At 37.7% G+C, this 25,742-nt stretch overlaps 1 long non-coding RNA gene across 1 annotated transcript; it reads left to right on the forward strand.

Annotated features, from left to right (window-relative positions):
- Window positions 1–3,910: 3,910 nt before the first annotated feature.
- Window positions 3,911–20,466, forward strand: LOC119539943. The gene is made up of 3 exons (XR_005217978.1): window positions 3,911–4,186; window positions 9,168–9,246; window positions 20,415–20,466. It is a non-coding gene; the product is annotated as an uncharacterized LOC119539943 (long non-coding RNA).
- Window positions 20,467–25,742: the final 5,276 nt, after the last annotated feature.

Consider the following 25,742-nt stretch of genomic DNA (forward strand, 5'->3'; position numbering starts at 1 on the left):
TAACTGCTCCAAGTACTGTGTCTCCTCTGATCTTTGATTTGGGTGTTTGGGTTTGGGTTATCCATATCATCTGGTTTTTGCATATGCTTGAAAATTTTCTGTTGTTTTTGGCTTCTTGGCATTTGCTTAACTTTATAGGGTTCTTTTAGGATATGTAGACTGATTTAAACACTTATCTCTAATTTGTCAGATCTACAGCTTGGTGGTGCACACTTTCTCTAACTAACCAGCAGGTGGTGTCCACGAGCCACGTATTCTCCTCAAGCCAGTTCTCCCCAACTTTGTCTTTGTGGTGAGTGAGGGTCTGAGTCTTGTGGGGGTCCAATTAGTGTGCCAAGTTTGCATTTGTAGTTGGTGTTGCCCACCCTAATGTGGGGTGTGTGTCCGAGTGGTTAGGGAGGGAGGGCAGCTTTAATAATCAAATCTCCCAGGTGTTCCTGGAGATTTAAAGCTGTTGCAATAGTCCTTGATATTGGCATATGGTCCCTGGGACTTGCGAGTGGGTCCCTCTTCCAAGCCGTGCCCTCCTAGGGCCTCTGCTGAGGGAAGACTCATTACCTCACAGGTGCACTGTCCCCCAAGGGAAGTTCTGGGCCACAGGGTCATGTAGAGCATTCCCAGCCTGCTGAAAGGCTGGCTGAATGGGGCATATTAATGTCCCCCTTTTCACACAGCTCTGCCTTTCCAGCTCTGGGACAGTTAGCTGCAGGTGCGTGAAAGGCTATTGTCCATGCCAGATATTGTGGCATGTGTGCGTGTTGCTGGAAACACTTCCTGTCAACTGGGTTGTTTGGGGCATCTCTAGGCTGTGGTGCTGGCACCAGACAGGAGCATTCCCAGTCCACCAGGAATATGACTATAAGAGGATGCCCCCCCTTTTCTTGGGAAGTTATGGTGTTTAGCAAATTTTCTCAGCCACTAGGCTTATTGCCTTGTCCCTCAGAGCTATCTTAGCTTTTCTCTTGCCTGGGCCCAAATTGCAAGTCTTTGAGCCTTTCTGTAATGGGCTTCTTAGAATAATTGTTTTAGAAAAAGATAAAAGGATTAAAAAAAAAAGAAAAAGAAAAAGAAGGGCCCTATTTGCAGATCTAATGGGCTATTGAAATGCTAAGAGACAAGGCAATTAGGGCCATTAAGGAACAATAAAGAAAGCAGAGAAACCAGCTCTTTAGACAAGGGTCCTTGCCCTCTGGATTTGCATATGCACCTGATTCTGTTTGAGCCCTGCCCTTCTCTGTTTTATTTTCAGTGAAACTCCAAAAATTCTCTGTTTCATATTTATTTATTTATTTATTTATTTATTTATTTATTTATTTATTTTGCTGTTTTTGCTAGCCCTGTCTTCTCTCTGCCAGGCTGACTGCTCCCAGGTTCTCCAGTGTCTGGTCTCAGTCTATCTATGTTTGGACTTTTTGATCAGCAATCTGAGTTTTCAATAAGAGCTTAAACTCTATTTCTCCCTCCTGGTTCCCACCACCAATGGCCCCTCCTCCCATGGGACTCAGCCTGGCAGGGAGGGATGCAGGTCCTCTGGCCATGAGAACTTACAGATTTTCCTGATCTCAGCTGTTCCACGCATCCTTGAGTGTTGTATGAAGTATGCCCAAAGTCGTATTGCTCTGCGGTATCCAGTCCATGCATTTCCTGGCTTTCTACCTACTGCCCTGGAGGAGTAAGTAAAACCCACACCTCATTACTCTGCCGTCTTGCCCTGCCTCCCAACAGTCTGCGTTTTTCAGTGAAAGCTTGAGCCAATAGGTTGTTTACTGCTCCATCAGGGCACCTATTATATACAATATTTTGTCTAATTGTTGGATTCCCCCACTAGACTGTAAGCTTCACAGAAGAAGGGACCATTACTGATTTGCTCAAGAATGAATCCTTTGTGCTTAGCAGAGGGGCTGGAATTTAGTAGGTGCTTCACTATTGTTGAATCAAAGAATTAATCAGATAGACTTCTTACTATCCTTACCACAGTTAATAGGGCAAAATGGGCTAAGCTCATTTTATATTGCCACAATATAACTACTAATACTATTTTCTTTGTAGTTATTGAAGGGCTTACATTTCTATTCCCTTACAATTTTCTTCTCTACTAGAACTTCAACCTAAGCTAATTCCTTTTTTCTGAAGGGCTAAATTCATTCCAAACCCACATCATGAGCATAAGACCATAACTTCATTCAAAAACTGAGTTTCAATCATGAAAAATGCAGAAAATGAAGTGTAGACTGACTAAAAATAAACATAAAGTAACTCATAAAGAACCACAAACAGCTGACTCTGTGTGTGAGAGAGAAAGGATTCTCCATTTGAACCTCTCAGTGAGTGGAAAGTCAGTCATCTGATGGTGAGGTCCTGGCATAGCTAAAGCAGTTTTCCAAAGCATTAGAAATCAGTCATCTCACATCCTGGGCTTGGCTGGAAGGAATGAGGGGGGTTATTGCCTCTTGAGTGAACTAGATCTGCATTAAAACAGCTGTAGAGCAGCTGGGTCCTGCCTCAACTATTTGCAATTTTTTCTTCCCTCCGAGATATAATACGTTTAAACTAAGGATGAGTATTCTGATCATGACATGTTGGTAAGTGGTTTACAATTGGCTTTTTAGAGGAAAAGAAACACCTTGGTTTTGAGCATTTGTGGGTTTCCATTGTATTCCTTACGTCTATCATGGCCAATTTCCACATACCAATGTGATGTTGATCAGCTCATAAAATTCCTAAAAATTTATCAATTGCATCTTATGAGTGGCACACATCACCTCCAGCACATCACTGATTCTCCCCCTTGGAGGGTACTTATTATATACCTCAGCCCATTATAGCCTTTGGTTTATTTACTAATGCATATAGATTTATATTTGTTTATTAAGTTAACCTTTATTAACTTAAGTGAAGTGTCTTGTGATAGATAGCTTAAGGATTAATAGCCTAACAAAGACAACTTTTTTTTTTTAACAAATAAGTGTAATAATAGAGGTATGTACAGGCTATGTGGGCACATAGAAAAGGAAGACTTAGCTCTTTTTGGAGAAGTAAACGTACACAATACTAACAATTTAGTCATTGTAATGAGCAGGCTTTTAGCAACTACTATGTACCAGAAACTGTTAGGTATTGGACAATACTTCCATTGAGGGATTCACACCATACTAGAAGATATTTAAGTAAATTATCATAATCTAGTGTAAGTGCAATTATAGAAGTGGATATTAGAAAGAGTAATGGCAGAGGAAAATCAGAAAATCCACACTGCTTAGCATGACTCACAAGACTTCCAATTATCAATCCCCTGCATGTCTCTCTAGACTCATTTCTGCTATATCATATAACTCATCCAATCTAGTTCTTGCAGTTCCTCTAAAATGTCTATTACCTGCCACTGAAACTGCCTTTCCTCCTCGGGAATCAGGCAATACTCAGATTTTCCTGGTAACGTTTTGAAGAGAGGCATGACAGAGCAGTCTTTGTCTGTTTCCCTTCCTTCCTTTCTTTACTTTTTGAAAAATGTTACATTAATTTATATAATAGTCACAAAATAACATAATGAAATTTACCATTTTATTTGCTCAACAATTTTTTTGCATCTCAGACCATCTGAGATCATCTTCCCTCTTCTGAATTATGCCTTTAAATGATGCTTTATGCAGGGCTGTTGGTAGTAAACTCTGCTTTTATTTGTCAGTATTTTTATTTTTCCCTCATTCTTAAAAGTTTTGCTAAATATATTATTCTAAATTGAGAGTTATTTTCTCTTAACAATGTGAAGATACTGTCTTCCAGCTTCTATTGTTGTTGAGAAGCCTGCTGTATTCCAATTGTTGTTATTCCTCTGCTGTTTAGAATAGAAACAATAACAATGAGCCTTTAATCCATCCTCTCTCCACAGGGACACGTGATGCAAGCTTGGTCCTGAGCAGAACACATTGAAACACTGACTGGTAGAATTTACTGGCCAAGAAATATATGAGACCCATACAGTGCTCGTATGTATAGATTACAGACCTAGGGATACTTTTAGCAGAGTGTATTTGTTCTGTCTAAATTGGTCATTGTAGATAAATGTGCAATATGCACTGCAGTTGCACTAAAGAACAGAAGGTATTTACAGAGACTTTCCTATGCTAACTTGTCCTATATTCAGCCATCAAGATTCTGAAACCAAACACATCCTGGTGAAGAAAAGGTATTTTGAAATGGGGTATGACAGTTTGGGGTCTCCTGGATAGTTTTGCTGCATACATCTGGGTGTTTTGTGTCACTCCATTTGACAATTTAAGCGTTTGTGATCGTGTTAATTTTGGTTAATTTTAAGAAAAAAATTTTTTTTGCCTTTGGTGTTATGCAGTTTCTCAATGATTTGCCTATGCACGGAATTATTCTGATAAATTGTAGCATGCTTTTAATGTATTCTGCTACCTGGATCTGTAGATTCATGTTTTTCAAACATTGCCACTTCACCATTCTTTCTATTTTCTCAATTCTTTTCTTCAACTAGAAGTAAGTTAGACATTTTCATTTTATCCTGCATATCTTTTGACAACTATTTTATATTTTCTTTCTTCTTTTTCCCGTAGTCTGTAATTTGTTTCAGATATGTATTTCATTTCATTAGTTGCTTTTCTGATCGCTTAACTGTCCATTTGGTTTCATTTTAACAAATATATTTTTCATTTCTAAAAGTTTCACTTATCTTTGTTTTCCAAATATTGTTTATTCTTGACAGATTTTTATTGCTTCCCTATTTTTGTGATTGCCTCTTTTTTCTTTAAACATTCTCTTCCTGACATTTTTTAAGTATTTGTAATCCTTGAGGATATAAATCTGTGTTTGAAGTTTTTCTGCCTTTTGTTCATAATGGCAGTTTTCCCATATGGTTGTGATATTTAATTATGAATTCATTTCTTAATCTTAATCTTTGAGAGTCTGTAGGTCTAAAGTGGGGAATCTTTCTGCCAGAGATATTTGCTGCTTTTGCTGCTAGTAACCCCAGGTTACAAACCTGAGACTATTTCAGAGGATTCCGGGTTGGCTTGAGGAATGCCTGACTGTATTTTCTCTCCTTTTTACTAGCCTTAGGCTCAGTAACTTATGCAGTACTGCCATGGACATTTGTCCCCAGAAATACCCTTCCCTGCCTGCTTTGCACCCTTTCCTGCACTCACTCCAATCAGGCTTTCACCCACATTTTTCTATTGAAGTTGCTTTTGACATGATTATCCATGACCTCATCATTGCTAAACTCAATGGTTAATTATTTCCTAGTCCTAGGTTCATGTATTTACCAGCAGCATTTAATACAGTTGATCATGTCCTCTTTCTTAAAAACTTTCTTCACTTGAATTTCAATCCCCACCTTCTCCTGGTTTTTCTATTACCATAATGGTTCCTCCTTAGTTCTTCTACTGGTTCCTCCTTAACTTCCTGAAATCTTAAAATTAGAGTGCTCCAGAGCTTAATCCTTATGCTTTTTTATCTGCACTTGACAATAGTGGTATATGATATCTACATGCTATAGTCTCCCAAATTTATATCTCTAACCTGATCATACCCACTGAATTCTAGGCTCATGTATCTTGTTAACAAACAATTTCAAATTTACTGTGTCCAAAACTGCACTCTTGATCTTCACAACCTCCAAAGTCTGCTATATGGTCAGTTTCCCACCTCTCACATAATGGCATTTCCATTCTGTTTCTGGCTAAGTCAGAAGACTCTGGAGTCATCCTTGGTTCCCCTTTTACTTTCATATCTTGCATATAATGCAAGGCAAACCCTTTTGCGATGTTCAAAATTTATCCAAAATGTCATTCTCATGCCTTTCACTGCTACCATCCTAATCCACCATCACCTCTTATTTGGATTTTTGAAATAGCCTCCCAACTGTTCTTCTTGGGACCAAGTTTTCCCCTCTCTAGATATATTTTGTCACACAGCATCCAAAGTGATCCTTTGAAAGTGGAAGTCAGATTACATTGTTCTTCTGCTAAAAATCCTCCAGTGGTTTCTGGTTTTGAGTAAAAGCCCATAAGGCCTTAGGCAGTCAGGTCCCAACATCTCTCTGACCTCATCTCCTGGTATTCCCCCCACCCTTGCTCAATGTGCACTCATCTTTCTTGCTGTTCCCAAAACATACTAGGCAAGCTCCTACAATAGGTCTTTGAACGCACACCTGCCTCTGTCTGTAGAGATCTCACCTATGTGGCTTTCCCACTCATTCCAGTAAGGCCTTTCTATTTAACACTCCACACCCTCTCAGCACTCTCTATCCTCCTTCAATGCCTTACTTGTTTCCATGACATGTATCACATTCTAATATGCTATTTAGTTTACTTATTTATTTATTTGATTTTTTCTTCCCACCCGCCTCAACCCAACTCAATCACATATACAGATAGGAGGTGGGGATCTTGTCCATTGTTAAATATCCCCAACACCAAAACATTGTCTGCAAATAGCAGGCACTCAATAAACATGCATAGAATGAATGGGAAAAAAAATAAAATACACTCTATTAGTTGGACCTCACGCCACTCAAAATAAAATCTGGATTTGGTTACTAAGAAAGAAGGGAAAACTGGATACAAAGAAGTCAATTCATTGTCTCACTACAGTAGTCATAGATTATTTTCTACCATTTCTTATAGTATTTAGAGGCTAAATCTTTACCAGAGGACCATCTTAATCATGTAGCATTATTTTTAATTGCTGGTCCCCAGCCACTTTCGTGGCTCAGCATATGTAGCAAATTATAATGATTCTAAGGTCACCAAGAAAAACTGGTGAGGCTGCTCATGCTCTCTAGCCACCCTGCCTCTCCCAGGGGCAGAAAGGAATGACAGCTCAGCCTCTCTAGACTACAACCTCCCCAACACAGGCATTAGAGTCAGAGCCCATTTCACATGCTGCTCTGCCACACCCTCATTGTGTAGCCTTGTGCAAATTACTATCTCTCTGGCCCTGTTTCCTCACTGGTGAATTGCAGACAGGAGTCTCCACTGTACATGGATTGTGTAAGAACTGCAAAAATACATGTAAAAGTTCAAGTGTATTGTAGGTTTTCAAAAATCTATTTTTTCACTTACCATTGCATTGAATTGAAGAAAGGGTCACTCCGGTTTGACTCGTAACCATACTATTTCTGGTAAATAGATGGGTAAAATTCAGAGTGTGATGTTGAGAATTATATGAAATTTTAGATTGAAATATCACTTTCAAGCCAATTATAGCTATTATCCCTAAAGAATTTACCTTTTCAATCAGACCTTCTTACAAGTAAAGCTTTAGCAGAACTCCTACTAATTTTAGTTAAGTCTCTTAAAATTTTCAAATTAGTTAATAGACAATTACTTTCAGACCTCTAGGGATCAATATTTAAAATAGATAGTAAAAACATCTGGGATCACTAATCTGAAGTTAGAGTCAAAAATCCTTTTAAGAAGAAATGTTTGGTCTACCCCTAGGACCCCCTGAGGACTCAAGCCTCTATATGGTTAAGATGCTGGGATCGTACAATTCCCTAAGAGGGTATAAACTCAATCTCACAGTCAGCTCACTTTATGATCAGAAATGTGAAATATCAACACTTAAAGTGTAACACAGAAATCACCATGAGTTGACTGTGATTCAACACAGCACAAGATTATTTTCAAAGTGATAATCTAATGGACATGCTTATTTTCCAAATCCTCTGATTTCTCTAGTCTGCAACTGTCATAAATTAGCCCTCAGGAACCCATGAATCTTGAAGAAAGTTGTATAAAAATGTAGCTTATGAGGGGTGACAATGGGATTGGGAAAGCCATAAGGACCACACTCCACTTTGTCTAGTTTATGGATGGATGAATAGAAAAATAGGGGAAGGAAACAAACAGACAAAGGTACCCAGTGTTCTTTTTTACTTCAATTGCTCTTTTTCACTCTAATTATTATTCTTGTTATTTTTGTGTGTGTGCTAATGAAGGTGTCAGGGATTGATTTAGGTGATGAATGTACAACTATGTAATGGTACTGTGAACAATCGAAAGTGCGATTTGTTTTGTATGACTGCGTGGTATGTGAATATATCTCAATAAAATGAAGATAAAAAAAAAAAAAAAAAAAAAAAGATGTGACCAGACCATATGCTCTCTATAGGATACACACTTTAGATTTATATAATTCCATTTGTATGAAATGTAACTTGACATAAAGACAAAAATGTTCTAGTGGCTACTTAGGTTTTGAGGATACAGTGAAATAGATAGGTGATAGATAAATGACAAGGGGTTTCTTTTTGAGGTGATGGAAATGGCCTAAAATTGATTGTGGTGATGGTTGCACATATCTGAAAAAATACCAAAAACCATTGAATTGTACACTTTAACTGGATGGATTGTATTACATATGAATTATATCTCAAAAAACTGTTATTAAAAATATAAGGTTATATAATCACAAGTTTAAAAAAAAAAAAATTAGCCCTCAGGGGAAAAAAAAGTGTCGATTTCTATCATTTACTGAACATTTTCTACATGCCTTATATTGACTCAAAACAATTTTACCAGATAAGTACTGGTATCAATCTCATTTTACATATGAGAAAACTCAAACTTAGAGAGGTTAAGGCATGTATCTGGCAGTTATACAACTAGTAGGACTGAGGAATAAAATACAGGATTGTTGAAATCTAACTTCCAAAATCATTTGAACATTAGCATGAAATATTTTTTACCAAAATGATGCTTAATTTCCCTTATGTAAGGACTGAGGTGAAAAATTCCTCCTACATTCAATGTAAAAGAAAAATTGCCACTGTATTCAGAATTATATGCTTTTGTCTATAAGGCCATGGAAGGTATGCAACTTCAGATGATTCTCTTTGAATCTTATGCCAGAAAACTCTAGGTACAAGAAAAAGTCATGTCCAACTGCAATAATAAACTATAGTCAGATGACTGGTAGTAATATCATTTACCCTTTTCAAATGTGTTGTTCTGCTCTCACTTTTTTTTCTTTTATACTATATTTTCTTTAATATTTAAAGAGTTTCAAGTATTTTTTATAAAGTAGGCAAGATATGTCTTAAAAACCCAAATTAATGTGCTAGGTATGGGAAAATTTCATTCCTTAACACTAATGACCAGTTCAATTCAGTCCAAACAAAATTAATTCTTTTCTTCTTGCAGGAACCAAATTTAGCTCCAGATATACAAAGGTGACTGTAAAACAGAACCAGTCTCTGAAGAGCTGACAGATACCCAAATGGTAAACTTGTTTCCCACAGGAAATGTGGTCTGCTGTGCCTTTTTGAGGCACATATATGAAACACTATAGCTAACAAGGAACTTTCCTCCCGCTGCTCACCATCCCCTCTATACCCACACCACATACTCAGTATTCCAACTTTGGGCTTATGTTACAATACTTATCTGCCTTTGGAAAAATTAAACCCAAAGAGTGTGCATCAGCATCTTTTATTCCATCTTTTTGATAAATTATTCTAAAAGTTTGCCAAGGACCAAGAGAAAATTAATGTTTTTTCTTATTGTTTTTGTCATTGTTTTGCCATTTGTAACCTTCTATCTTGATAGCATTTCAAATGTTATCATTTCAAAGCATACATCTTTTAGAATGAACTAAAATTATTTATTTCCATTTAACAAGTATTTATTAAGGGTCTATTATGTTTAGACTTGTACTATATGTTACAAAATCTATAGAAGCAATTAAGAGGGTAAGTTAAAAACAGTAAAAAGTATACAAAATAACAACCAGATTATGAATCTAATGGTACACCAATATGATATTATATGCAAGGCAAAGAGATACATTTTTGTATATGTAGTAAAGAAAATATCAATGTGTTACAGCATTAGTCAGACAGTGCAGCATTTTAATTGGTAGTGAAAAGGTTGGAGGCTTCTCTGGGCGGGAAACAGGATGTGCAGGGAATTTACAGGGCAGAGTGAAGAAAAGTGGCATCCTGAGAAGTACATCAGGGAAGAAGGAATTGTAAGCCATTGTGAACTAGGAAAGGAGGAAGGAGAGAACACAGCAGCATAGTGCAGTGGTTGAGAGCTGCCTATTAGAGTTTAAGTCTTAGAGTTTAAGTCTTCGAGGTCGATAAACAGAGAACTTTGAACTTCAGGCTAACACTTCTGAGATCATAAAGGGCAATATTTCATTTACTTAATTTTCAAAGGAGGTTGCAGTTATATTTTTTGTTTGTGTCTTGCTGTCTTTTAAAATATTTCACCTAGACAAAAACAGTTGGTGATTAATTTAAAGACAGATGGCACAGAACATGTTTTCCCCCATAAATACGGCTTTTTTTTCCCCAGTAAATGACATTTTCTTTCCTGAAATTTATTTTTTAAAAATCCCAAGGGAAGCATTTCTAAAATATAAATGAAAATTGAAGTGAAGAAAAAAGCACCTTGTCCTTCATCATATTGGTTACTGAGCTCAACCCTAAAGGAAAGTGAGTTCCAATTTCAGATGGCTTGTGTATCTAAATACGATGTAAGCTTCAACTCAAGAGGCTATCAGATCAAAGCCAACTTTACTTGGATGAGAAGGTGGTGGTCACCTTTGTGATGTTCTTTCAGGGATAAAAGGCTGTCAGCCACTCAAAACAACTCCCTTACCTATAGACAGATTCCTGATAACTTCACAGAGGAAGAAGCCTTTTATTCTCCCTAAAAAGACTTGTAAGTGAAAAAATCCTGTGCAATATAAGGAGTTGGCTTAAGTTTACATCAAGGTACAAATGGATGATATTGATCCAATTATACTAGTGAAAAGTCACTTCTGATCTATTGAGATATTTTGATCACATAGTACAGTTCTGTTTGCTCAAGGGAAAAGTTACATAGCATATATGTATGAGTAGCAATAAATATTCTGGACCTCTGATTTACTTATTAAAAATAACTTACTGAAATACTCTAGGAAATACAGCTTCAGTTTTTTTCTACAACCTATAAAAAATTTCTTACGTATCAGGAATATTCTATTGTAAGAAGAGAAAATGTAATAGAGAAGGACTGTAAGATGGATTTACGTTTATATTCTACCGCTATTGCTACCAAAGGAGGTTGGCATCTAAACCGTATAACTTTCAAATAGAACCCATATGGAGTCTCCTCTAGGCAAAAAACCTGTGGGGAAAATTCAACAGAGCAGCAAGAGGAGGACATGTCAAGTTAGTACAATGCTAACATGTGTGTGCCCATCGATTTGGCACTTATCTAAGTATCTGTCTATATAAGACAAATCAAATGTATATAAACACCTGAAGTTTATTTAGGTATTACAGATTGCAAACATGAACTCCTATTTTTAAATTGTAGTAAATACACTCAGAAAAGTAATTTCAGGAGTGAGATAAACATAATATACAGCTGATAGAAGTGTATTTGGCCTAACCTTCCTAGAAAACGAGTTGGAAGCAAATATCAAATGTCTTTAAAACTTATCTATGTCCTTTTCATGCCTGTAACAACCCATCTAAGGAATTTATCAGATATTTTAAAAGAATATAACCTAGATGTTTTCCAAAGCACTATTCATAAGAGCAGAAATCAATTCTTCCCAAAGGGAATGATTAAATAAATCATGGTATTTACACATTATGACCCAATAAACACGTTTTGAAGACTTTTTAGTAACATTTTAAAAGATTTATGATATAATGCTGAAGTTTTTATAAATGGGTAAAATTTTACATAAATATGACCAACAAACTTTGTAAAAAAATAATTAAATGATGACATTTAGGATCTTTATAACTTCCATTGCCAGAAAGCAATTACTGCTGTATTGATTAATTGACTGATCTTAATCCTGTTCACTTAAAGCATGTAGAACAAATCTATTTCAACTACCTCACTTTTCAAATATTTGAAAACTGTTTAGACAGAGCATGATCCATCTCCCCACTTCTAACCCTAATAAATTTATTTATTTAACAAGTATTTATATATAATGCTTCCCATATGCTAGTTACTGCTTTATATGCTTTATAATGGTGAGTTAATTTAGCCCTCAGATTATTTGCTTATTGGGTTATCTAGAGGTTTGTGTTTTAAGAACAGAACAGAAAACAAGAAATAAGGCCTTGGGATCATTGCTGGTATGGAGGCGAAGTGGAGCTCTGCTCTCCCATCCCTGCCTAAAGCTGAACAAAAAAGAAACCTTCAGGCTACTTCAGTCATAAGTTTAAAAATCCTTGTAGAAGTACTGGAAAACTGAATTAACAATATATAAAAACTAGTACATCATGATCACAATTGACTTGCAGTCAACCAAGATGGTGGCAAAAGAAGTTCTAGAGTGCCATGCCCCCACAGAAACTTTGAACAGCGAACAAATCTGGTAAAGTCATCTTCCTCAAAACTCTGGAAATCAGTTAAAGTGATGCAGGAAATGTGCGAATGCTAAATCAAGAAAATGCAGCTTTAAAAAAAGGTAGAAGATCCTAGAACCATTGCTGGCCCTTCCCCCACCTCTTCCCTGGAGCAGTGAGGAGCCCCTCTACATTCCCACTGTGGGTTGCTGGCCCTGCTTTGGAGGGAGCAGAGTAAACCCCATGCACTACTGGGTGCTTGTATATTGGTGCCAAACTCCTCTCTGCCTCATCCTCCCAGAACTTGCCCTGCAGGCAGAAGCAGCATGCAGACAGCTAAAGCAGGGTAAGGAACAATTCAGTCAGTGGCCTGGGTTTAACATATACAAGAAAGGGATACATTACAAAAATAAAGTTTGGGAACTGCTGATATAAAGTGATATTTGGCTGCTAATTAGTAATAGAGCAATTATTATCTACACTTAGACCACCTGTTTCCTAGACTAAAGTTCTTTCTGCTAAACCAAGGAAGATGCAGTACTACTGTAAGATTCTGTGTTGTGTTTCAAGATGCTTCTCTTAAGGGATGAGTGGGGGAAAATATATCCATTTCAAGGATTAAAAAGGAGTAGTAAGAGTATTAAGAATTCTTTCCATTAAAGTAATATAAATATATATATACACATCTACATCTACATCTACATCTACATCTATATATACATATACATATATATCCTGGCAGAAAGAGCAGGAGAAAATGTATCAGGCTTATTTGGTTCCCATATTTCTCTTCCAGAGTAGTGTTAATATATGGTCTCCTGTAGGCATTCCCATTCCCTAGGCTCACTGGAGTATAACTTAAAGATAGTCTGAGATGATATTGCTTTAATGTTTCAGAAGAGAGGTTGCCTGGAAATTTAAGATAATAAGATAAAGAGCAAGGTTGGATTCTCCCACTGCTGTTTCATAGCACCTGTTCTCCAGAGAAACAGAGCTGACAGGATAATTATATATATTGTATGTATATATAAATATACACACATGTAAATGTTAAGAGATAAATTACAGGAATTGGCTCATGCAACCCTGGAGATTGGCAAATCCAAATTCCATGGGGCAGGCTGCAAGCTGGAAACCCTGATGAAGATGAAGTTGAATTCCCCAAGAGAGTCAACTTGGCACATTCTGTATGATTTTCCTGTAACTCTACAACTGCTTTTTTAAAAAAGCAAAAGAATAGGATGCAAAACTGTTTATGAATGATCTCAACTATGCAAAATATATTTATACATTTGCTTATAAAATACAGGGATTAAATACATCAAAATAATAACAGTCAAAAAAAAAAAAAATCTTACCATACCCTAGTAAAATTCAAATGGGAAGCTTGGCATAGTGCTTTGATTTTATAAGTACAAAGGCCATAAATTCTAGGTTTCCTGGATGGTCTTGATTCACTGCTGTTTTTCCCAGCATAATTATTAACTGTACATCCTTTCCATTATCAAATGCATCCCATTTTGGATGATAAACCCTTACAAATTCCTTTGGAACTTAACTAAAGATGTTATCTAAAATATATTCATGACTGTTATGTGTTACCTGTTTTGCATAAATTATCTCACTGATCTTAACAATAATGTGAAATATTTTGCATTAGTCCAATTTAAACAAAGACACCTGAGATTAAAAGAAATTAAGTAATTTGCCCAAGAGCTGAGATTTTGCTCTTTTCACTTTTTGAGTGTTGTATGCACACAAGAAAGTAAAGGCACATGTTCTTGGGGGAATATTTTAGCCTCCCTCTTTAGATAATAGAGCCTGAAGTAAAGCTTAGATATTTACATATCTTATCGAGAGGGGTGAAGTCACAGAGCAGCAAGAGTGAGAGCAAAATTGAAGTGAGAAAGAGAAGGGAGAAAAGCAAATTCAAGGTGATGCTTGGCTGTGCTGGCCAAGGAAACACACTCTTGCATAATGCCCTCAGAGGGGCCATAAGAAATCATTGCATCTTGTAAGACGGGGGCAAGGGTGGAGGAGAGGGAAAAGAACTTATCCTTCATGTGTCTTGTCTCTCATAGATCAAAGTTTGCTCCACAGAGCAATAGTTCTCCTCTCCCTCCAGACTATGTCACTCAGTCACTCCAAGCAGCCACTGTGAAGGCCGGAGAAGCCAGAGGTCCAATTGGGTGGGACCTAGATCCTAGGGTTGCTGTGGTTCCTCAGCAAACAAAGGAAAGCTGGGCTGAAGATGGGCCTTGCCCCTGCATGGGGGCAGGGCTGGGGAGGGAGAGTGCCAGGGTGGTGATATTTGGAGATGAGGCAGTGATATGGTAACTGGAGCTCTGCACTGGGTCAGTGGTCCCAGCCTAGGAGGCAGTGTGGGGCCAAGTGCATTAGGTATCCAGTACAAAACTACAGAAATTACCAATGAGAGTATTCTAATTTTGTGTTTTCAGTTTGATGACAACCTAAAAATTGTGTGTACAAATTCATAATTATCTGGATGGCCATACTATCAGCAAAATAATATAACGATTTTTTTGTGAAATAAAGATATTCTGAAAAATTGCATTAGGAGGTATTTTGATAAATGTAATAGCTGTAAATAACAGATAATGTTAAAAGTATGAAAATCATCATTTCACCATTTTATTTGTCACTTTAGATTAAGATGGACATGGGGGTGCAGAGAGAATGTAATATTGAGTCTACCTACTAGAGTAACAAGCAAATACAAATTCCAGTGAGAGCAGAAAATTCTGGATTATCATAAAACTCCAAATGCACAGCAGATCAACCATGGAACAGATAGATGTCACAATATTTCACCTTGAGAGGAACTGAGGGAAATTTGTAAAGGAAGGAATTATTATGCATTTTCTTATTAATTCTTCCTTTTACTTTTTATTATGGAAAATACAAAAGTAAACACAATAGTATAATGAATCCTATGTATCATCATCCATGTTCACCAATGTCAACTCTTAGTCACTTTTTGTTTCATCCTTACTTCCACACACTTAACTTTCTCCCATATGATTTCAAATAAAATCCCATAAGTATCATTTCATGCATAAATATTTCAGCATGTCTCTCTAAATGATAGAACCTTTTTATTTTTTTAAAAAAAGAGTACCAATACTATTATATTTAAAATTTTTAAATAATTGCTTAATTATTATAATTTGGTTGGTGAAACATGAATATAATATTTGGAGATAATAGAGCTCCAATCGTTCTAATCAGCCTTAATTATCCTCAATATTATAGGAATAGAAATGAGATGATGGTTAAAATAATCAACCTAAAATGCCAGCTTATGGGTTGGTATATAATTTAAAGATCCATCTATTCTGTTGTGAGTGGCCCAAGAATCAAGGGATGGAAAGTGTAGTGGTATTACTATTACCCCTAATGATCCTTTATGGAAAAACTTTCTTCCCTCTATTATCCTATCACCATATAACATAAGTTGTATTAACTTTATGTCAAGGTAGTTAAGCTACATGATATCAAGGATAAGAGTGAATATAACCCAAGGACTTGCAGCCTCTTCTGGGGAAATGGTTAGTATGTTTTGGGTTGTAGGCAGAACAGTTATATCATGGTAGATAAAAGCATAACTGTGTTATTGTCTTTATTTGTAGATTAAATATGATTTAAGGAGATGGGTGCCAAGTTGACAAGTGGTGGGCTGTAATGGTTAAGTTCATATATCAACCTGGCTAGGTTATGGTGTCAAGTTGTTTGGTTAAACAAGCAATGGCTTGATTGTTACTGTGAGGGTATTTTGTAGATGGATTATAAATTAGTACCTATAATTAATTGATTACATTTCAGGCTGATTGCATCTAAAAATCAACAAAGGAACTTGCCCTCCTCAATGTGGGGAGTCTCTTCATTCATTCAGTTGGAGCTATTAAAAGCAAGAACTGAGATGGGGGCATAGGTAGATATGGAATTTAGTTAGTCCTCTAAAGCAGCTAGTAAACAGTGAGGAACAATTGGTAAATAGTCTGGAACAACTGTTTGGGGGACATCTGTGACTGGACACACATTGTACACCAGTGGAATGGATGAAAGGGCCAAGACCACAGGACAGAACTACAAGTTATGCCCCCAAAATGCAGAGTGGGTGCCGCTCCCCCACTGGCAGAGAAGTCTGAGCGGGAACACTCCCCTCTGGAAAAAAGAAGTGGTCTCTGCTGGGAGCAAGGGGAGGTAGCTCAACCAGGTTCCAATCATGGTTTTAATTAACAAATCTGGACTACTGAATACAAGCCACAAGCACAGATAAACCCAGAACAAGCAGGAAAGAAACCCCGAGGTCTCTCTTTACAGAGAGGAGGCAGAGCTGATGGAAATACAATACAAAATAAATGAACAAAAAAAGATGCTTTTGGAGTCAGCTGAGCTCAGAATACCAGAAAAGGGTTGTGCCACACAAAAACGGACACAAAGAGCCAGGTACCAACTCTGGATCTAGATTGGAGAAACTGGGGGTCTCGGAACTGGCTCTGAAAAGGGGATTTTTTTCTCTCTTTTTAAAACTATTGTAAGTAGCTCATTAGAGAAAGCCTCACATATTTTCAATTGTCAGTACTTACCCAGGCAAGGGTGGAGTTAAGATAGGTCTGAGACCTGGCATCATGGGATGGAGAACATCTTCTTGACCAAAAGGGGGATGTGAAATGAAAAGAAATAAGCTTCAGTGGCTGAGAGATTCCAAAAAGGGCCTAGAGGTCACTCTGGTGGGCACTCTTATGCACAATATAGATAACCTTTTTAGGTTCTAATGACTTGGTACAGCTAGCAATAAATAACTGAAACTATCAAACTACAACCCAGAACCCTTGAATCTTGAAGATGATTGTATAACAATGTAGCTTATGAGGGGTAACAATGTGATTGGGAAAGCCACGTGGATCACACTCCCCTTTGTCCAGTATACGGATGGATGAGTAGAAAAACGGGGCGGGGGGGGGGGAGTAAACAAAGAAACAAAAAAAACACCCAGTGTTCTTTTTCACTTTAATTATTATTCTTACTACTTTTGTGTTTGTGGTAATGAAAATTTTAAAACACTAATTTTGATGATGGATGCACAACTATATGGTGGTACTGCGAACAATTGATCGCACGCTTTGTATGACTGCGTGGTATGTGAATACATCTCAATAAAACTGAATTATTAAAAAAAAAGATAGGTCTGAGAGACAAGTAAGGAATCATGTGAAAGAGATAATTCCCTAAAGGGTATATCCTCCCCAAGAAAAGTGGGATCATGGCCCAGCTCAAGTGGCAGCCCTCCTTCAGAAAATTCAGACCTCAGGGGCTGGGGAAAAAAAAACAAACAAAAGCAACAGAAACGACTTAAGCTTGGTGTGCCAGTTTGAATGTATTATGTCCCCCAAATGCCATTATCTTTGATGCAGTATTGTGGGGCAGACATTTTAGTGCTGATTAGATTGGAATTCTTTGAGTGTTTCCATGGAATGTGCCCCACCCAACTGTAAGTGATAACTCTGATTAGATATTTCCATGGAGGCATGACCCCATCCATTCAGGGTGGGCCTTGATCAGTGGAGCTATATAAATGAGCCGATGGGCAGAGGGAACTCAGTGCAGCTGTGAGTGATTTTTTGAAGAGGAGCTACAGCCAAGAGGGACACTTTGAAGAATGCACAGGAGCTGAGAGAGGAACTGCAGTTTACAGAGACATTTTGGAGATGGCCTTTGAAAGCAGACTCATACTCCAGAGAAGCTAAGAGGAAAAATGCCCCAAGAGCAACTGAGAGTGACATTTTGGAGAGAAGCTGAAGCCGAGAGAGGAACGTCCTGGGAGAAAGCCATTTTGAAGACAGAACTTTGGAGCAGATGCCAGCTATGTCCCTTCCCAGCTAACAGAGGTTTTCTGGAAGCCATTGGCCATCCTCCAGTGAAGGTACCTGATTTTTGATGACTTATCTCAGACACTCTATGGCCTTAAGACTGTAACTGTGTAACCAAATAAACCCCCTTTTATAAAAGCCAATCTATTTCTGGTGTTTTGCATTCTGGCAGCATTAGCAAACTAAAATACTTTGCTTCTGACACTCTCAGTCCCTGGCAGGGGCAGAGTCTGCTATGAATTAAAGGCACCATGCCTTTTTATACTGGTGGGGAGCTGTGGGCTGACAAGCACCACCTGCTGGACAGGATAGGAAAAGCACAGCACTTAGAGGCCTCACAGAAAAGTCTGACAATCTGCTGGGTCTCATCCCTAGGGAAACTTGATACTGATTACACCCTCCTCCTGAGACCTGGCCTGTCTGGTCTGGGAAAATCTTTCTGGAGTTGATCATATCTGGGTAGACCCTTCTCAAAAAAAAAAAAAAAAAGGTTTCATATAGGCAGCACAAGAACCAGAATAACAAGAGCTGAAAAATACTGATCAGTTAAACAGAAGCTATGCTAGACATCTAGAATAAGTTGAACTGAATGACAAAGAACAGATAGAGAACAAAGTTAACCAACAAAAAAACCCTAGGTAAAAGTGAAAATGACCTCTAAAATAAACTAATCGAGGAAATCACATGCCAAGACACCAACAAAAAATTACAAGTTCAACTAGGAAAAATGAAGATACGGCAAAGTCAAAGGAACAAACTAACACTTCAAATGAGATACTGGAGTTGAAAAAACTAATTAAAGATGTTATAACAATGTGCTAAATCAATTCAGAAATCAATTAAGGAATTGAGGGAAGATACGGCAAAAGTGATGAAAGATATAAAGAATTTGGGCAAACATAAGGAAGAACTCAAAAGTTTGAAAAACCAATTGGCAAAATTTATGGGAATGAAAGGCACAATAGAAGAAATGAAGAACACAGTGGAGACTTATAACAGCAGATTTGAAGAGGCAAAAGGAAAGATCCATGAACTGGAGGACAGTACATCTGACATCCTACACACAAAAGAACATATAAGGAAAAGAATGGAAAAATATAAGTAGGGTCTCAAGGGAATTGAATGACAACATGAAGCACATGAATGTAAATGTAAATGTCATGGGTGTCCCAGAAGGAGAAGAGAAGGGAAAGGAGGCTAAAAGAATAAAGGATGAAATAATCACTGAAAATTTCCCATATCTTATGAAAGGCATAAAATTACAGATACAAGAACTGCAGTATACCCCAAACAGAATAGCCCAAGTAAACCTACAAGACACTTACTAATCAGATCGTCCAATGTCAAAAACAAAGAGAGAATTCTGAAAGCAGCAAGGGAAAAGCAATCCATTACATACAAGGGAAGACTATGTGCAGATTTCTCAGCAGAAACCACAGAGGTGAGAAGGCAGTGGTTTGCTATATTTAAGATACTGAGAGAGCAAAACTGCCAACCAAGAAATCTATATCTGGCAAAATTGTCTTTCAAAAATTAGGTAGAGTTTAAAATAATTTCAGACAAACAGATACTAAGATAATTTGTGAACAAGAGATCTGCTCTACAAGAAATACTAAAGGGAGCACTACAGGCAAGTAGGAAAAGACAGGAGCAATAGTTTCGGAGAAGAGTATAGAAATGAAGACTATCAGTAAGGGTAAAAAGAGAGGGGGGAGATAAAATAAGATAGGACATATAAAATTCAAAAGGCAAAATGGTAGATGGTAGCACAATTGTGTATGAACAAAGTTGAGTGTGAGTAGGGTTGGAAGAGGAAGGCTAGGGGCATGTATGACACCAGAAGGAAAACAGAAGATAAGGACTGGGACTGTATAATCTAGCAAAACATAGAGTGGACAATGATGGTGATTAAATGTACAAATGTAAGAATGTTTTTACATAAAGGAGGACAAATTAATGTCAACATTGCGAGGTGTTAAAATGGGATGGCATACGGAAAAATACAATCAAGGTAAATGAGAGTCTTTGATTAACAGTAACATCATAATATACCTCCATGAAATGTAACAAAGTCAATATAAAAGGTAAATAAGGGGGATATAAGAAAGGGTATGGGATTCTTGGTGGTCTTGGTGTTTCTCCTTTTCATTTTATTTTTTATTCCTCATTTTTTTCCTCTTCTTTCTTTGCAGGAGAAATGGAAGTATCCTCATATAGATTGTGGTGGTGAATGCATAAGTATGTGATTATACCAGGAACCACTGATTGTTTACTTAGTATGGATTGTATGGTGACTAAATAAAACTATTTAAAAAATAAACAGAAAGATACAAGTGATGGAGAAAATGTGAAGAGAGGGATGTACCTATTCACTGTTGGTAGGGAAGTAGAATGGTGCAGCCCAACTGTAGGGCAGTGTGGTGTTTCCACAGGAGGCCAAGTATAGGGTTGCCATATGTACTGGTTTGTATATATTATGTCCCCCAGAAAAAGCCATGTTCTTTGATGCAGTCTTGTATGGGCAGGAAACATATTGGTGTTGATTGAGTTGGAGACTTTTGATTGGATGTTTCTGTGGAGATGTGATCACTCAACTGTGGGTGAGATCTTTCATTGGATAATTTCTATGGAAATGTGGCCCTGCCTATTCAGCATGGGCCTTGATTAGTTTATTGGAGCACTATATACGCTCAGACAGAAGGAGAAAGTTTGCTACAGCCAAGAGGGACACTTTGAAGAATGCTCAGGAGCTGACAGAGGAGCTTCAGCTTATGGAGACATTTTGCAGACTGCCTTTGAAAGCAGACTTTTCCTCCAGAGAAGCTAAGAGAGGACAAACACCTCCAGAGGAGCTGAAGCCTAGGGAGGAACATTCTGGGAGAAAGCAATTTTGAAACCAGAACTCCAGAGCAGAAACCAGCCATGTGCCTTCCCAGCTAACAGAAGTTTTCTGGATGCCACTGGCCATCCTCCAGTGAAGGTACCTGATTGTTGATATGTTACCTTGGACACTATATGTCCTTAAAACTATAACTGTGTAACCAAATAAGCCCCCTTTTATAAAAGCCAATCCATTTCTGGTATTTTGCATCCTGGCAGCATTAGCAAACTGGAACACCAAATGATCCTGAAACCCATTATTAGGTATATACTTTGAAGAACTGAGAACAGGGACATAAATGGACATATGCACATGGGTATTTATGGCAGCAGTATTCACAATCTGCAATGGATGGAGGTGACTTAAGCATACATCAACTGATGAAAGGAAGGGCAAACTGTGGTGTAAGCATACAATGGAATATTGAGTGGCTGCAAGAAGGAATTAAGTTGTGAGGCATGCAAATAGATGAATGAACCTTGAGGACAATATGTTAAGTGAAATAAGCCAGAAAGAAAAAGTCTGTATTATAATGCCTCACTAATATGGACTAAATATAATGTGCAAACTCTGAGAAATGAATTCAAGAGCATCATTATCAGGGGAATAATGTAAAGGTTCCTGGATTGTAAGCTCTTAGAGCAGTCACATCTATTCCTGAGTTGTTATGGTTATTTTATTTCTAAATTCTGAGATGCTGGGATCACTGGGTACAACCTGGTCATTCCCTGGAATTTCAGGTATCTGTGTGACACCTGAGACACAGAGCTAGAGTTCTTCAGCTATAAAAGTCAGTATTACCCCATACAGCAACTGTTAAAAAAAACTGAAAAAGAGAGATCAGACTTCAATCAGAGATAAGAATGAAGCTGATCTGGTTAGGACTAAGGCAAATCAGACTAAAAGGTAAAGGATGATATTGGTGGTGTTTTAAAACTTAAACTCCTATGTGAGACCAAAGGAAGAGACGTTTATTTGCTGCAAAATTTATATTTTCTGTAGTACCTATCTAATTTAACTTGTAGGGTCAGTTTATTCAAACACCATAATTACATGGAACCTTGAATAGGGAGTGAGAACTGGTTGGTTTGTACAGGTTAGCGTGATGCACCAATTCATCCCAGAGTATTTTGGGAAGAGAATAAAAAAATATTTGCAAAGCCCCCTTGAGGGACTAGGGAAGAACGTGGAAATAAACTTCCCCACCTGGGGAATTTCTAATATTCTTGCAAGCATTAAGGACTACCAATTTAATAGGCCAAGCCCTCCATCTTGGGGCTTGCCCTTATGAAACTAATTCCTGCAAGGGAGAAGCTAAGCCTACTTATAATTGTGCCTAAGAATCATCCCCAGGGAACTTCTTTTGTTACTCAGAAGTGGTCTCTCTCTAAACCAACTCTGCAGGTAAACACTGCCCTTCCCCCTACATGGGACATGACTCCCAGGGGTATAAATCTCCCTGGCAATGTGGGACATGACTCCTGGGGATGAGCCTGGCCCTGGCATCGTGGGATTGAGAAAGCCTTTTGGACCAAAAGGGGGAAGAGAACTGAAACAAAATTGAGTTCCAGTGGCTGAGAGATTTCAAATAAAGTAAAGAGGTCATTCTGGAGGGTGTTCTTATGCATTATATAGATATCCCTTTGTAGTTTTTAGTGTATTGGAATAGCTAGAAGGAAATATCTGCAACTGTTGAACTGTAAGCCAGTAGCCTTGATTCTTAAAGATGATTGCATAATTATATAGCTCTTAATATGTGACTGTGTAATAGCAGATAAGAAGGAAAAGAAATACAAAAATAAATAAATAATATGTGTGGATAAGGGGTTTGGGATATTTTGAGTGCTTTTTATTTTTATTCTTATTCCTTTTTTGGAGTAATATAAATGTTAAAAATTTGACTGTGGTGATGAATGCACAACTATATAATGATGCTGTGGACACTGTACACTTTGGATGGTTAGCTGGTATGCAAATGTATCTCAATAAAATTGCTTTCAGGAAGAAAAAAAGAAGAACTGGGGATTTCAGAAGTCAGGAAGAAGAATTTCTTCCTCTTCTTCAGCCAAGCAGCTTCTCCTGGGGAATTTAACTTTACTTTCCTTAATTTCCAGCTTGTGGCCTGCCCCAGAGTTTGGATGTGCCAGATTTCAGAATCACCTCTATCAGTGTTTCCAGCTTGCAGCCTGCCCATGGAATTCAGACTTCCAATCGCCATGGTCATGTGAACCAAGTTCTATAATGAGTCTCTTAATATTTATATACATATATCCTGTAAGTTATGTTTCTCTGGAGAACCCTGGCTGAATACTTACTTATGTAAGTAAATCAAGATTTATGTAATTTAGTCATCTTCTAAATTAATTGTTTTCTAAAGAAACTTGGCTATTGATGGTCAAAGGCACAGAACTGACTTATTTTTCTCTCTTCAGGTCTGAATGCCAGAGTACAGGTTAAATGGAAAATAGCCATGGAGTAAATGAGCAAAAGGAATTAAAAAATCAATTACACCTTAATGATTAATACATCAAAATAGCATACCCTTTGCCTTATTTTCTGTTCCCTCTAAAACAGAGCCTGAAACTAGGACTTGCCTCCATATAATTTATTTGAAATATGATCCCAGAAAATAAGCATGAAATAGAGAGGAATATGAGTCTAGGTAAAATGAAAAGATCATAGAAGGTGCATTGTAAAGGTAAATGCTGTAAACTGAATTCCACTGGGATCTCTCAGAAGCAAAATCTTCCCAGAGTTGTGTGTCCAAAGAACTGGAGACTGAGGCCTTTTTTGTCCTCTGGTTCCCGTCCCGCAGGATTAAAGGGAGCCTCTGGGGGCATTAACTCCCACCCCACTCTTTAAGGCTGAGCTTAAAAGGGAAATGCTAACTCCTGCAGCTAAGTAAAAGGCACAGAAATAGAAAGTGGAAAAAGGCACAGCCTGGGATCGAAATAGGATATTTTCTGTATCAGTCTGAACTCCCACAGAACCACCCACTGCAAAATAGCTCAAATCAGTGATGGCCCAAAGAAATACAATGCAGGGCACCAAAAGTGCCTGCTACACCCCTGCATAAGAAACTGTAAAACTTGTTAAATTAAAATGGTATCATTTTGAGTCCTGTGAGATCAAATCTGTAGCTATTCATCAATCTGTGTGAACATCTCTAGCTCATCAATTTTCTCTCTTATTCCTTCTCACCTCCTAAAGTCTATAGAATTTATCAGTAACTAATGCCACATGAGTCATTATCAGAGTTAAAAATCAAGCAAATTTTGGATCATCTCTTTGGATGGTTATGCAGATAATTGTGCTCTTTGGCATTGTCTTAGTTTCCCAGCTGCAATCACAAATGCCACGAAATTGGTTGACTTAAACAATGGGAATTTTTGGCTCACTGTTTTGAGGCCAGGAGAAATACAAAATTGAGGCATCAGCTAGGGAATGCTTTCTCTGTAGACACTATGGTGTTCTGTGCTACCAGCGATCCTTGGGTCTTGGTTTTTCTGTCACATGGCATTGCACAGTTGGCCACACCTGAACCAAAATAACATCTTCAAAAGGTCCTCTTTGCAATAGGTTCACACTCACAGGAATGGATTAAGATTAAGAACATGTGTTTCTCGGGTACCCAATTCAACCTACCACAGGTATGATGTAGCCAATGGACAAAATCTCATAGTTTTTTGAGTTCCTTTACTGTATCCCCTCCTGATCCAATAACAGCCAATTTATTTAGACTATTTTCACCTATCTATATTCCATGAATTTATTTACAGGAAGCAAAAGAGGATAGCATCCCTTTCAGTTACCAGGAGATTGGGGATGGTATACCCTGAATTCATTTAAGACACAGACATGGGATTATGCAAGAGTTAGACGAGACCCACCATTAAGTTCACATAGTGCTGAAACAGTGACTCAAACATGGCAGCTACCATTACTGTTTTCATTTGTTACTCTAATGACCACACATTTTGACTTGTCCTATTGGCTGAGGGATACATATCAATATTGGTATGGGATTTGTTTTCTCTTCTGAGGGACTCCAGAAAACTTATAATTCAGTGCTCTTGCTGTTCCTAATAAGAAATTAAGAAAGTTCGTGGTCCTTATGACTCACTCGCTAGTAATGCATTTTTTCTATTTTCATTTAAGAAAGAAACATGTAATGGATTACAATATCTTCATATAAACAGTTTGTGCTGAAGACTTAAAAATCAGAGCCCCTCTCTCTAGGATCCCCGAAAGATGAGTGCTGAGCATTATGATTTACTGCTTGGTGAGATGTCCCAGGGCTGTGGGTAAGTTCATTTGAGTTCCTCTAAGAGCCACACCTGGATTCTCTCTGCATTTTGGCTACAAGGCTTTGCACATGGACAGGAGGAGATGAAGGCATGTGCTTCCTTGACATAAAGCAGAGCAACCCCTCATGAGGGGGGATATGAGAAATGTTTTACTCTATAATTAGGAGCCCCAGTCCTGGATGCCAAAATAAACATAAGACTCCCAAAAAGACACCAAACAGATCAGAGGGAGATGAAGGCACAAGTCCCATAAAGTAAAAATTAATATTTGCTACTGTTAGGGTTATGTTTCAAGAAAATCTGTCAAAATATATCAGATAAAAAGTTTGAAA

Source organism: Choloepus didactylus, chromosome 7, assembly GCF_015220235.1.
Source record: "Choloepus didactylus isolate mChoDid1 chromosome 7, mChoDid1.pri, whole genome shotgun sequence".
NCBI classification, from domain to species: Eukaryota; Metazoa; Chordata; class Mammalia; order Pilosa; family Megalonychidae; genus Choloepus; species Choloepus didactylus.